Here is a 14,172-nt window from a genome sequence, read left to right as displayed (position 1 = left end):
GTTATGAATATTCAAAGTCAGTCCCCTCCCATCTCCCAGGCTGAATAAAGTTGAATGCATTTCAATTCCATGGATAGTCTTGCCTATTAAAAGTACAATTTTAATTAAGAATAATCATGATCAACTTGAATAATGATCACATGGCCCATTGTTAAACATTTTTCCTGTCAAAGCATTTTTTCTTAATTCATTTTTTATCATTTTGTCGCAGTAATTAAAAAAACATCGGATCCACTAATTTATTTATATTTGGATTATATTGCTTTGCCACTGGTTTGAATTTTGAAAACAGCGGATCAACAAAATTAGACGGAATCGGAGCAAACATGTTCTTATAACATCTGTTGTTATTATTATTATCGTATAGTTTTCTAAAATGCACGTGGTGATTGCTCTAGGTAGTTTAAGAGCGGCTGCCTGTAAGAATCGAAAACTGCATTTCAGCGACCACTTGGTCGAATTTCTTATGTTTTGCCTGAAGATACCCTTGGATTAACTATTTTCGAAAATCATATTTCAAAGTTTCAAGGTATTTTATTTTTTGAGAAAATTGCAAGAGTTTGAAATGCGGCCTAGGTGCGGTCACGGGCCGATGAAAACCGCGAAAATTTAGGTCAAAGGACGAAGCCCCGTTCACGGTGTAAAATAACTCAATGAACTTGAAACTTTACACAAACCTAGACCAACCATCTCACGAGAAAATTAATACGATAAACATTCCAAACTCGCTGGCTGCTTTCTAAAGCATGCAGATTTGTGTACGCTACTCAAAATGGCCTTGAAACTAATGCCTATTTTCATTAAAATAAAAAATATTTCTGGTATGTGATTTTCTCTAAATTAAATCTCATATCTCGAAAGACGAAGAAAAGAACTTTATTTGTTCCAAGTTTCAAGCTCTGATTCAAACTCTTTCCCACTCAAGGAGGATCGAATATGCGTGCAAATATACTTGAGGCTCGCAATTCACTTCACGAATTATGAGATCAGAACCGATTCACAAACACTTGACATCTGGAGCCCGTGAATGTTTCCAAACATCACATATTGGTCCCTATTTAAACTAATCAGACTGACTGAAGACAGCCATTCAATGTTTTTCGATCCCAGATTTCTTTCCTATTCTGCTCTAAAATAATATATTTATTCCGGTCAATTAGCCTACGAAACATGTGCAACAAATTTGCATACCATTTCGATGTCCCAGGAAAAAGTAGTGCAAATCAAACTTTACAGCTCCTTTATCTTCTTAACTGAAGCAGTCGATCAGTAAAATGGAGAAAAACGTGTGACTTTGTTCCTTCCGTGTTGTTTTGAGTGTTGGTTTTTAGCAGCGACGGCTCAAATCAATAAACCAATGTGACACTGAACATTCGCTTCGCTGATGTGGGTAACGCGCAGGTGATCCTGGCCAGGCATTTCGGTATGGAATCCTGCGCGAATCCTGTAAACAGTGCAAAGTACTCCTTGTGGGCCAAGCTACGACTACCCTGGTGATGAAAACTTTGTCAAGCTAAAAGACTGTAAACGAGATGCGAGAGCCCGTCTTGCCAGCTTTTTTTTTTTTTTTTCGCGTGAAAAAAAAAAAAAAAAAAAATCAAGTATTAGGGCGCGTTCGATTGGGAAATCCGGATTTAGATTTTCACGCCGCATCAAAGGAACCGACGAATCCTTGTCCAGAGTGGATTCGTCGGTTCCTTTGATGCGGAATGAAAATCTAAATCCGGATTTCCCAATCGAACGCACCCTAATTAGTGTCATTTCGTTTTTTAACTAACAGTTATACAGGCCCTGGAACGTCGATTTTTTCGCGAAAAAAAAAAAAAAAAAGACATCCATAACAACCATCCTCACAACTAAAAATATGAAATCTGTATATTTGAGTTGTGAAATCTCCACCAACCCGACCTCCCCCCTCCCCCCTAGCTATAAGAGTCAATAATATTGAGGTTATTCTTTACTTTCCCAGACAGACCAAGGCTGGCAAGATTCCTATCTTCTCGGAAATTGAAAGAAACTGGCAGGAACAACGAGAAAACCGGTTTAGAAAAGTAAACAATAACCACAATTGACGCTTATCGCCAGGGGGGATGGGGGTGGGGGAGGTCGGGTTGGTCGGTGGGGAATAGGCCTTATCACGCTTTTCGACGCCATTCTGACGAGTAGGCAAACAGGCTTGAAATAACAGTGTTTGTATGGAAATCCGATGTCAAATAACTTTCATAAAACACCGCTTCTGAAAGATTCATGAATTGGAAACTTTTGGCATTAGGAAAAGGATTTTAAGAAAAAAAAATTGGAGGGATGTAGCAGTGCCGGAAAGCGTCCAGTCGTGTTTTGAACTTTCCATAAATTTCCCTGTATTTTTTTCCCGCGAACTATTTTTAGTAGCACTGAACTGAGTTCACGGCTGGTTCGCTTTACAGGCAAATGTAATCTGGACGCTTCCTGGCACAGCTACCCCCCTCCAATTTGTTTTCTTAAAGCCTTTTTCCTAGTGCCAAAAGTTTCCAATTCATACATTTTTCAGAAGAGATGTTTTATAAAAATTATTTAACTTCGGATTTCCATACAAACACTGTTATTTCAAGCATGTTTGCCTGCTCGTCAAAATGGCGTCGAAAACTGTGATAAGGCCTATTCACTACACTGATACCCTCAAAGTTACAAATTTTATATTTTTAATTGTGGGGATGGTGGTTATGGATAGATTTTTTTTTTCGCAAAAAATCGACGTTCCAGGATCTGCATTACTGTAAAAACCAAAAACTGACGCTAATACTTGAACGTCGATTTTTTTTTTTTTTGAGGAGGGCTCTCAGATCTCTTTTACAGTCCCAGAGTAGTCGTAGCCCACAAGCAGTACTTTTCTAAAAGCGCCCTGAACGCGTAAGTGCCTGGCCAGGATCACGGCATCAGCGAAGTGAATATCGAGTTACAGTTGTTTCGTCACACTGGCTTATTGATTCGAAGCCGTCGCTGCTAACTAACAATGTTACTTGAAATTCAAAGCAAAGATAAAGTTGTGTGAGTTCCTTTCTCTAAAAATTTGCCAACGTACAAACAAATCTACAGATATAGTGAAATGTAAGGAAGAATGATGTAGGTAGAGTAGATTGAATTTTGATAATATTTTCCTCTCACCCGCCCCTTGTCTTATTTTTTAACATTTTGTGTTCGAACTACTCACGCTACTATGGCAGCTCATCACTCCAATTGAACACTTAATTGTTAACAATACTGCGACTTAATTTTAAGCCTCGGGCGAGGAGAAGAGGATGCCATCCCTTCCTCTGAGATTTTTGTTCCATATTTAACTTGAGAGGACAATTCTTCAGCAGGTGCCGTTTTCAGCAAATGTTTGCATATATTTGTAGCGGGTTCGTGGACGAGATCGAAAAATTCCGCTCCCCTTCCGGAACAGATCAGATTACATGATTTACAAAATCCCGCCCGCTCGCGCACTGAGAAATAGAAAACGAAAAAATTGTTATGAGATGTTTTACAGGCAAAGACACAATTGCCTTTTCTTAACATTTGCAAAATCAACGAGGACCTCACCATTGTCAAACTCCTTATGTGTATAAATATTTAGAATTTCAAAAGAATAAATAAACCCTTTGTACCTGGCACCCACAAAGCGGTGACATTTCTGGGAGATGTTATATCAACCGTGACTTGTGCGTCATTGCGTACGGTACAATTATGTGTTATTGTTTTAATACCCGGGGTTGACAACTTAATTTGTCTTGCTAAATTCAGCGAACTGCAGTTGGTACGAATTCAGGTATAGGTGCGTACGCATCTGTGTGTATGGTAGCTACGCCCCTATATTCCCTAGCAGCGTAATGCATTACGAGCTGTAGTGTTTATTATAGCTATTATAATTTTAATGCTTAGAAACATTATCCACTAGCAATAAGGATTTGTGATAAGAAAGCAAATTGAAACTTGTTGTAGTCTGATTTGTTATGACTATCACTATGTTACTGTTATTACTGTTTCTATTTAGAATGCCAAAGCTATTACATTCTGAACAGTAGTACCAGAAAGATAACTTACAGCAGTTACTACAGTTATTGTGACCGGAGAATGACTCATGGATGGTATCGGTTTGAGGGAGCTGCAGGAAAACGAATGGCTTCTTCATGCCCACCCATTAATAGGTGTGGCACTTCTGCAACAGGATGGTTAAGAGGAGGGCACCCTAATGTTGCTGATGGTCAAGTTAGCAGAACGGTGTGTTTTAATTGGGTTGGTTATTGCTGCTATTGGTCAACTACCATCCAAGTGAGGAACTGCGGTTCTTTCTACGTGTATTACCTTACAGGTTCACCTCTCTGTTCTCTCCGCTTCTGTGGTAGTGACTAGAGAAGAACTGACACTGTTCCATTTTCAGCAAACCTTACTGTTAACGTTATTTTATATGGATGATTTTTTTTAACTGATCAAGACCATAAGTGCACGTTTGAGTTTTTTTAATCTCGGGACTGTCAGTCCAACAACATTTCACTAACATTTCAATTTAATTATTTTTTTTTTGTCGGAAAATTATTCGAGTCTGGAATTCTTAAAAAAAACATTCTTGGTTATTATATTTAGAAGGTGAACACTAATTGCACTTATCTTAAATTCGAGTTTAGTTGCATTGAAGAGAATGAAAACGTTATGTTAATCAGTTACTTTAACTATAATGCTTCCACTTTCAAGAGAGCCGAGAGCCAAGAAAATCTTATACTGGAATTTTGATTGAAAATAATTTGCTTGCGCTGTAGGTATATTTGCACTTTTAAGGCCAGTTTTCAAGTGGAAACTACCATGAAACCAGCTAAGGACACCTACTGAATATTTTTTGTTTCCGGTGCCTTGAGCTTGAGGCTTATTAAGCGCTTACACTTTCGGAATATCATGGTATAACAATGTACCAAAACCCACGTGGAATAGTCGCAGTGTTGTCTCTCAGCGTTTGTAGTTTTAATCCTTTTATGAACTAGGACAATACCATTGCTTTGAGTGGTTTGCCAGTTGAAACGTATCTCATCAGGCTTAAATATCACTGATGCTAGTACCTGTTCCTAAATTTGGAGGCAATTAAATCATTTGAAGAAAAGTACAACGCTTTTTTAATTTAAAGGCACGTTTCGGCCGTTACAACAGCCATCGCCATTAACGAAATAAGTAATAAAGTTGAATTTGAGACAAATATATAACATATATATTTTACTTATAACTTGTTTTCGTCAATGTGAAGCACAAAACCCAAAATTTAACCGTGAAGCCTGGACATGTGTGATTCTTTTTTCTTGATGAGGTCAAAAAACAATTGTCAATAAATCAAAAAAGTGTGGGATAATTATATATCGTTAACGTTTGGAACCATTCTCAAAGAACCAATGAGTAGATTGGAAACGTTACACAGTTAGGGTTGTTGCAATGAAATAAATAAAGCAACGTGTTGGTAAACGTAATAGTGGTTATTATTTTGTTCTCGTAGTAAATCACGGCTCAAATATAACAAAAATGCGGGCAACAGAATTCTGCTTGCAAAAGCTAAACCAAAAACATGGGAAATGACAGAGCCATTCAGTTGATGTTATACGTACCATTAGCATTTTGTTTTCCATTTCAAGCAAGTTGCCAGGATTGGAATGAATCACTACCTATGGATCATTTCTTTGTGAACCCCAGAATTGCAAACAGTTTTAGGGCAAAAATATCAGGAGAAATTATATCAGGCATGTCTAACTCCGGGAGCTGAACGGATGCGAATGACTCAGACTGGTATGACTTCGGATCTGCAGTCTCCATACAAGTAACTTCTGTTTACATGAAACCACTCAGAACAATCAGAGTTTTTATTGTATTAGAGTCATCAGATAGTGATAAGCATATGTTAATAAGGCAAAAAGTGTAAACAAAGATTCGCCTATACTTTCACACCATGCCACACTCATGGCTAATACGACAGATTGGCTGGAACGTCCTAATCGAGAAAACGGTACCTTTTTAAAAAGTGAAAATGAAATTCCGTTTCTCCTGGAAATTTTTCACTTGGAAGACTCATTTTTTTTGTTTTTATTGTTGTTGTTGTTGTTGTTTTGTAAATGGTAAGCAACCGCAAACTTGCCCTAACCTGTCTGACAGGTACCGCCCCATGTGAGGTCATACCTGTGTCATTTAATCAGGGCTTTTTTACAACGTTTAGAATTTTGGCCGAGTGATACATAGTACGTGTACATGAAGGCCGCGAATTTTTGCGCCAGAGAGGAGGAATATCTGAAACACTTCCACGAGCCGCGCTTGTAAAGGTCCCATGAAGAAGCACCTCGTCAATTATCCGCGTGTCACACGTTGTAGCTTGACAAGTAAAGAAATGTCTTTCATGGAAGGGTAGATTGGCAACTTGAAACGTTCCGCCATTTTCAGGGCAATCTGTTAAGCTAGCCTGGAGACGTGAATACGCTGATTCTTATGCCCTAGGCAGACGAAATTTAATTTCTAGTTCTAGTCTATTTCTTATCTATCCTTATCCTACATTTTTAAACCAGATGGGTTGATTTCCTCATTAGGTGGGTGTGCATATAAGGTTAGTGTTGAATAAAAGTTATCAAGATGCTGATGAATGCAGATGTTACGTTCGTGACAGTTTTTGTTTCCGGTTTTTGTCATTTGGCACACCATATTGAACATAAAGTTAAGAGAAATTTTTACTGTCTTTCAGGTAGGGATCTTGGTGGAACTTAACAGGAATACTCCAAGCGATTATATATTTTTTTCTCTTTGTGCATGGTTCCTTTTATGGTTTAACTCCTCTTGACAGCAAACTCGCTTTGCAAATAAAACATCCTTACTGGGTTTATAAAGAAATTTTATTGCTCCTTCTCTAAAGAAATAAAACAACTTTACATAAGATGTTGATAACACAGAGGCATATTTTCTGCATGGGATGTGATATACCAAAAATAATTCCTTCAGCTTTTAATAGCACCTAAATTTCCTATCCAATTAAATGAAGAGAATTAAACTGCTATTAATTTCACATGCCTTTTTGTTTTTAAATGGTTTTGTTTCGTAACTCCCCAATTTTGGTAACCAAGTCGCCATACCTCCCCCTGCCCCCTCAACATCCCCCTTCGCCAATAATAGTAATCTTAGTGCTGCACAGTGTAGTCTGATAAAGGAGAGTAGGGTGTATATCCTTTCAAAACAAAGGGTCAGTTTTCTCACATACAAGCAAGAAAATGCGTATTATTGAATTTACTTCAAAATTGGATGTCATTAGTGTTATTGTCAACATGACCTGTTGTTACACTAACAGAGCTTTTTTAAAAACTCTCATGATCAATGCCTTTTCTGTGACCTAGTAAAATTTGTTTCTTTCTTGATCTAACCCATTTTCGGGTTAGGTGTTCTCTTTTCCGGTATCAGGCGTTATCAACCAATAAACTTCCTTTTTATTTATTTCAACAGGGTAAATCATCGCCTGAAAATTTCGAATATAGTTGGTGAAAACCTCACGTTTTCTACGGCAAAATGACAGCTCAAAATTTCGTAACACGAGAAAACTAAAAAAAAAATCAGGTATCATTTTTGAAAGCCAACAGCAGCTCGCAAATTTGGGAAATAATATTCCATCCCCTCAACCTTTCTGTAACAAATTTTCAGCTTAAGCATTCGAACAGATCAAACCCCATTAGCTGGCACAAATATGTCTTCAAAAGGGCACAAAACAATTCGAGCAACAGACAAGACACAATTTTTAATATTTTTCTTTAATGTTCTCATTGGGTGATATTGACTACCCGCCTAAAAGGGTTTATTTACGAAGACCTATATGTACTACATTCAAACAGCTTATGCTTTCAGCAAGGCTATACACGAACAACACACTAAGCTATTTAAAAAATATAGTTACTTTATTAGGAAACTCATACACACTCCCCAGCGGTTTCCTGAATTCTTCTGGGCTAAAAGGTAAAAAAAAATGCGATTGTAAAGGATTTGTTCATTAATACATATTAATAATTCAGCGCGGAAAACAACACACGCATGTTGGACTTTTTCTTCCTGCTCGTCTGGTAGATTGTCTATCTTCAACATGTTACTCATCTGTAACTGAACGGGTCAGCTTATAATTTAGACGGGCAATTCGCCTGATTTTATCAGCCTTCTTGTATGTCTATTTACATGTATCTCAGGACAATTTATCCCTCTAAGAGCAAGGACTCTGCAACAACAGTGTCCAATCTCTTACCCAGAGTCCTCAGGCTCTTTGACCAGCGGTTATTAGCCAGGAAAGACTCTGGAGAATTCGGGATTACGTTTTGATTGGCTGCATCATAACGGCTTGCATTGTTTTACCGCAGAAATCCTGCGTTAATGAAATTGGAGTTCCCCAGTCTCTCTCCTGGTGACCAAGCGCTGACCAAAAAAACCTGAGGATTGTGGGTACGAAATTGCCAAGTGCCTTGTTCACACTTAGAGGGATAATTTTTCGGACGGATTATTACTGCAGAGAAGTTATCATGCGAAAGCAGTCATTGAAGAGAGCAAAGGTAGGGAAAAGCATGAAGATAGTCTACAACTGGGCGAGTCTTGCCTCGCTTACAATCCTTCTTTCAATTTGGCGATGTCCGACCTTGCTCTCTAGAAGTTCAATGCCTGGAATAGAGCGTTTTTCAATTGAGTGTCGAAAATGATTTCGCGTTTTCTTAGGTTTTGCTCAGTATCACGCTCTGTGATTTGTAAGAAAAACTTGCGTCACTTTTTCAACCAATGAGAAGCAAAACCAAACCAATCATTCCTTACTCGCACGCGTTTTCCCGCGCTTGGTGTCGGTTACAAGCATTTGCATCGAATTCCGATTAGTTCATTGCACTGTTCACGTGTTTTGTGACTGGCCATGGAAATTGCTTTGTTTTTCGTTTTACGACACTCAATCGAAAAACGCTCTAACTTAACATTTTAAGGCCTAAAAGTGATCAGCATCAAATGTATCCTTGTAATATCAATGCTTTTTCAACCCCTGAGGTCATGAGAATTAAGGATATGATCACCCAAGGTGAATTTTCTTGATATTTTAATAACGTCTCCCCAGTACTTTTATAAGAAAAGTATGGAAACAAGATAGGACAATTTGTTCTTTGATAGAAGGGGTTAAAGGGTTAATGGAATCTTCATTACTACTACTTAGTTTGCGTACAAGTCCAATTAGACGACGAACTCGTCTCAAATGTATTCGGGCTTTCAGCATTGTGTTCCACGAACCACGAGTCTTAAAGCCGAACCGGCCATTTTTACGAAAACACCATTTTACAACATGTTACAACAAGTTCAAAAATTCATGTTATTAAATTTCAATTTGGTAAACCAAATCTTTAAAATTTTAACATCATAACAAGGATGTACGAAAACGCAATTAATGCTTGTTAAAAAAGGGAAATTCTAAAAGCACCTCTCAGTTGATTTTATCATTCGATGAATTTATGACAAAAAAGGGAAAATAAATCTGTGAATTTGTAACCTTTAGTTTACCAAATTCCTGCCAGACGGGAAATCCGTCATGAGACGATTTTTTCATCTCTTATATAAATTCAGCAATGAAATCCCTACTTTTTCTAATCTACCTCCTTGCAAACTTAACTGTTACAACTATTAATTCATAATACACTCTATTATGGACAAACTCGAAGCTGCTCTTTGTGCCTTGCCAGAGCCAGTGCCTATTTTACCTCTATCAATTTGTTTTTCACTTATCATGGAAAACTAAACGTGAACTGGGGCGAGTAAAAAAAGAAGCCACTTTAACTCGCCCCAACCCTCCTTCTGTTTTCTGAAACCGATAATAAAGATGGCGGAGGAACGCATTCCCAGTGTAGTCTGCTGTCGAACAGTACACCAGATATCAATATTTCAATATAAAAATATAAAATATAAGCTGAAATTCAATACCAAAATGGAACCCCACTTTACGGCCATCAAATTGTGAAGCCAATGACACAAGATTGTCGTACGAATGCTGAGCAGTGTATTATGAGATGTTGCTTGTTGAAAACAGGCTATTCAACATGTTGCACTTTGTTAAAGTGATGTATCAAATATATCAACGAGTTGTGCGTTGTTAAACAAAATAGAACCTGGCTCTATTTGGTTCAACAACGTGCACGTGCAATTTTGCTCCTATTGGGAGAACTAAGATTCACTTTCTTTTCTTTCCCGCACGCCTGTGTCACTGACTGAAACATACATCTATCAATGTGCAATGTGTTGAGTGGCCAATGAAAACAATTGTCAATTTATAATGGAGCCAACAAGTCCAGACATCTCTTTAGTTGGGAGATCTCGGATTTCCTATCTTCCGAAAATGCCTGTGTCACAGACTGAAAACATACATGTATCAAGGTGCGACATGTTGAGCGGCGGCTATAACATACATCAGGGAATTCACGATGGACCCAACAAGTTTCGCCATCGCTCAACAATTGTTGAGCAACGCTTGATAATGATGTCCTGGTCTAAGAAAATATATCTGAACCAACGAAGTCAAAAACATTGGAAGTGGAACCCAGTACGGAATGTCATATACTATTCCAAAATGAACACAAATCTCTTGCCTGAAAGAGCACACGCCTTTTCCGTCTTTTATCCCGAGGCATGTGCTCTTGCAGACTATTATAAAACCACGGGAAGAGATGTCGGGGAGGGGAAGGTGTCATTTATATTAGTGACGGGAAGGGGCGAGGCCCATTTGGGGGTTTAATAAGAGATCATGAACTTTTTGGGGTAAGAAATTTTCTGGAGGGCTTTTATTGCTTGGGGAAGGGAGGGTGGAACACATTTTGGCAAGAACTTTTCTAAGGGTTTTTATGCCATCAACATACTTCTGGGGGGAGGGGGGTTGGGTCGCTGGACGTTTTTGGCGTTAGCTTTCAGTTTTCGCCTAATGAGACTTTGTTGTGTCCAACATCCGGGCCTACTAATAAAACCCCTTGCTTGACTTTTATACTCTGAGAACCCTGCTGCCCCTACCCCCCTCACCCCTTCCCTCCCACCTGGGTATAAAATTCCAATCACTCAGAGTGCGAATGGGTAGAGGGAGAAGTCAATATATCTATTGATAATTGATAGCTGGAGAGTTATACGCCAACCGTCAGGAATGTACTTCTTGCTCCAAATTGTCTGTTCTCTGGCCAATCTTGGCTAGACGGTCATGCTCCTGTAAGAAAAGCACAGAGGAATGGAATACGACTTATCCATGTCTGATGTTTACGCAATAGGAGGTCTATCAAAACAAGGCGAAAAAAGGGTTTTCATTTACAAATAGCGGGAAAACTCTCTCGTTCGTTGATTTATCGCCAGTGTATCCAGCATTACGGGATTACAAAGACAGGATGACTTTTCGCCTTGTCACGTATTCTAAGTGCCATTCACACCAGCAAAACATGTTTAAGTAAATCAGGTTTAACACAATGAAAATTGGTATCAGAAATCTGAACCATTGTCTTTGACATAGGATTCAAGTAAACTTTAACTTAAGATTTCATTGGTGTTAAATCGGCAGTCGACAAAAATACGAAAGGAACTTTTATGAAGAAAACAATTTTAAACTGTGTTTAACTAAACAGCTTTTAAACGTGTTTAGCCTTGGTGTGAACGGGACATTAGTTGAGGAAAAGAGGATTTATTGTTGTGTGCGCGCGGTATTGCGGAGTTACGGCAAATAAAAGTATTTGCAAAAATGCATAAAGCTTGGCGCACGAATTTCACTGAGGGAGGTTACGTTCCTGTTATTGAGAGATTTGGCCAAAAAAATACGTTTTGTATGCATACGTTAATGAACTAGAGTGAGATCACATTGGGAAAATATTGGTCGATTTATTTTTTTTTTCTTTCAAAGCTAAACTTGCAAAAACAAAAACAAAACGGACAAACAAAAAACAACAACGAAAACAAAGGACGAGACCAGTATTGTCCCATAAAGACCGAACGAACTATTTCACGAAGGTTTTTTATTATAAAGGCGTTCTCCTTGCTGCTTTCAAGTCCACGTGAAACTTGTTTGCGTTGTTCGTCTGGATAATAAAATGCATCAATCTCATATTAAAACTCCGACTCAATGGTTTGAATAGTTCCTACTTAATAAGCTTAATTTAAAACATTTTTGCTTTGTTTTTGTCAAAATTTGAAACATTTTCTTCTTTCAGACCTACGTTGTAACGCGGGCAGTCCATCTTAGCGGTCCGGATAGGAAAATTCGGACGGCTCAGGGAGCCAATCAGAATGCTCCTTTTCAGAGCGGACCAGTTAGCAGTATGTTTTTATTGTTCTGGGATCGTTCTTCTGCACTACGCACCTGAAAACGCAACACTACAAATTCAATACGCTAAGAAAACAAATTACAGAACAATTCCTGACCAGAAATGAAAGTATTAAATTCATACCACCACTAAACCGTTTAACTACGATTTTTTTTAAAAGCTGAAACATCAATCTGGGAAATATGCTTTTGTAGGCGAAAGGATTATGGCGACCATACTCAGGTTGCGTAGCCGAGATGTCACCGGAAAATAGAACGTTTGGGTGCTTTGGGTGTACCTAGAAGCTCGGCGCACAAAGCCAAAGAGTTTGTTGGCTTTCACAGACTGTTCAGTCACTCGTTCGGTGTTTGTCATTCACACCAAAAGTATTTTCTAATCAATTTAAAAAAAAGGGAAAAGGAAAGGGAAAGAAACATTAAAAAATGTATGTTCTTTAATGTTTCGATGAAAACTTTGAAAAGTTTGCGATACGATTTCTGTTTCTCCGAATTCGCAAATAGCGTTTTTAGCTTAAAAATTAAAATTTGTAGACCCAAATTGTTTTTGGAAGATTTAAGAATTCATTTTAGGACGCCTGTTTACCATCAACCAACCAAGCCAATTTTTGCAGGAGACTTTGACAGTATTTTAGTATCTCGCATCAGCCACCAGTTTTAGCTAAATCTCTTCTGAGCTTGTTAAAAGTCCTTTCATGATTTGAAAAGTTTCGTTCTCCATATTTCTGGAATGTCGAGGAACTAACAACAGTGTATGCATTCCTCATAGTCTTTGTTGTTGTCGGCCTATCGTTATAGATTTTTGCTATCATCTTGTGGTTGTCTAAGGTTTTTGAAAGAAATACCAAGGTCATGAGAAATTATGTCTCCCCTGTTTGTTTACTTCTGAAACTCGGGCGATTGGGGTATTCATGTACGTTATCCAAGGAAAGATGCGAGCGAAGATTTTTTTAGTTGTATAAAATTTTTAATATACCACCTCTTTAATTTTAGGAATATAAATTTTCTGGTCATCTTTTTGGGGGGTGGGGGAGGAGTGAGGGGTTAGGGTTGATTGAGGGAGGGGTAGAAATATTTTTGTACTGTTCCTAGTTAAGGTTGGATGGTGGATAAGGGGTGGGTGGGTGGCAAGGGTATATTTTCACAATCGTCGGTCGTGGTTCAACAGGGGTCTTTTTTTATCCCAAAAGAACTTATTGGGGCTAAAAATTACAGCTCTTCGTCTCTAGATAGCATAACTGATTGACTTACTGGGTTCTGAAGATTACAGTATCAACCAGCGCAATATCGAACAGGCCCATACAGAGATAAGTCAAACGGAGGGGAATAGGTAATCAATGTTAATCACCAAGCCTTGGCTGAAAGACTAAACCAGTGCACTACACGCACAGTATTGCTTAAATATTCTATCCTATCCATGCAACCAAAACTGTGAGTTTGACACAATGAAATGTCTAATATATTGAATGTATTTCTAATATTATGTCACACTCCTAAGATATCTAATTGAGCAGTCCGACATCATTGTGGTATTCCGTGTTCTGCAAGACCTGCATTTTTGAGAAAATATCAGGGGGCGGATTTAGTTGGTGGTGGGAGAGGGAATGCTCTTTATATATATTTGAAAAAGGTTTTCACCGTCTTTCGAATGGTATGAAGCAATCAATCGTTTTAATACATCCTCTTAAAGTCTGTTTACCGAACGTTTGGTCTTTTAGGTTCTCCAAAGGTCACACAAACAATTGCAAACATCCGTAGTGTTACAAAACGATCAACTAAAGTAACAACAGTTGAGATTCAGTTCGTGACCAAGGGTTAAACTACAAAAAGGAACCGCTATTTCTTGCACTGCAATATTT

At 38.3% G+C, this 14,172-nt stretch overlaps 1 pseudogene across 1 annotated transcript in view; it reads left to right on the top strand.

Annotated features, from left to right (window-relative positions):
• The window catches only part of LOC146449179 (uncharacterized), a 43,613-nt pseudogene extending 39,090 nt beyond the window's left edge, over nucleotides 1–4,523 (top strand). The window contains exon 18 of the transcript XR_014860717.1: nucleotides 4,013–4,523. The product of XR_014860717.1 is annotated as an uncharacterized LOC146449179 (transcript). The remainder of the gene's footprint in view (nucleotides 1–4,012) is intronic.
• Nucleotides 4,524–14,172: the final 9,649 nt, after the last annotated feature.

The sequence above is a fragment of the Pavona decussata genome, unplaced genomic scaffold (assembly GCF_977016875.1).
Source record: "Pavona decussata unplaced genomic scaffold, jaPavDecu1.1 SCAFFOLD_609, whole genome shotgun sequence".
Classification (NCBI taxonomy): domain Eukaryota; kingdom Metazoa; phylum Cnidaria; class Anthozoa; order Scleractinia; family Agariciidae; genus Pavona; species Pavona decussata.
Note: the sequence above shows the minus strand (reverse complement) of the source record. Positions and strands in the feature narration are given on the sequence as shown.